Source organism: Phoenix dactylifera, unplaced genomic scaffold, assembly GCF_009389715.1.
Source record: "Phoenix dactylifera cultivar Barhee BC4 unplaced genomic scaffold, palm_55x_up_171113_PBpolish2nd_filt_p 000902F, whole genome shotgun sequence".
Taxonomy (NCBI): domain Eukaryota; kingdom Viridiplantae; phylum Streptophyta; class Magnoliopsida; order Arecales; family Arecaceae; genus Phoenix; species Phoenix dactylifera.
Genome location: NW_024068264.1, coordinates 173,421 through 174,443, shown reverse-complemented (window position 1 = coordinate 174,443; position 1,023 = coordinate 173,421). Strand labels below are relative to the sequence as shown.

General features: G+C 40.7%; 1 pseudogene; it reads right to left on the bottom strand.

Annotated features, from left to right (window-relative positions):
• Positions 1 to 201: 201 nt before the first annotated feature.
• LOC120107565 lies at positions 202 to 299 on the bottom strand (annotated as a pseudogene).
• Between the last annotated feature and the right edge of the window lie 724 nt (positions 300 to 1,023).

Sequence of the window (1,023 nt, the reverse complement as noted above, 5' to 3'; positions counted from 1 at the left end):
TTTGAGGAAATTAGCATCACATTTAGAGTGCCAAATGTATCGGAAGATGTCCTTAAATTGACCTTGTTTCCTTTTTCCTTAAAGGATAAAGCCAAAACATGGCTGAACTCCTTGAGACCTAGATCGCTAGGAACATGGCATGATATGCAAAGAGAATTCTTGAAAAAATACTTTCCCGCACAAAGGACTAACTTTTTGAAAAGGCACATTAGTAATTTCCAACAAAAAGACCATGAAACATTTTATGAATGCTGCGAGAGATTTAAAGATTTGCTCCTCTCTTGTCCTCATCATGGGTTTGAAAACATGGAGAACCATTAGTTTCTTTTACGAAGGGTTGTCTCCACAGTTGAAACAATTTATAGAGACTATGTGCAACGGTCTATTTCTGGAAAAGCAACCCGATGAGGCATGGGACTATTTAGACTCTCTCGTAGAGATTGCACAATTATGGGATACAGGGGATAGAGTGAATAAACCTTTGCCTAAGCCTACTAGCATTCCACACGGGGGCCTTTACAACCTTAATACTCAGGATGATATTCAAGCTAAAATGGCAGCCCTTACTAGGAAGGTAGAGAAAATTGAACTTAGAAAGATTGAACCCATCAAGACAGTAGAACATAACAGCGAGTGTTGTAGGATTTGCGAGATGCCTGGCCATCTCATCACTGATTGCCCCACAATACCCGCATTCAAGGAAGTCTTGCATGATCAGGCCAATGTTATGAATACCTATCAAAAATCTTTCAATAATCCTTTTTCGGATACTTACAACCCCGGATGGAAGAACCATCCAAATTTCAGGTGGAGGAATGACCAACCTCAACAAGTATATAACCCAACTCCTCCACCTCCGCAACCTCATTATGCACACGCACCCCCTCAAAAATCCAGTCTCGAAGAAACTTTGCAATCTTTCATGCAAGGCCAAGCTAAAATCAATGATGAATTAAGAAATCAACTGACAACGCTGACCACTGCTTTAAGTGCTCAAGAGAAAGGTAAGCTACCAGCTCAACC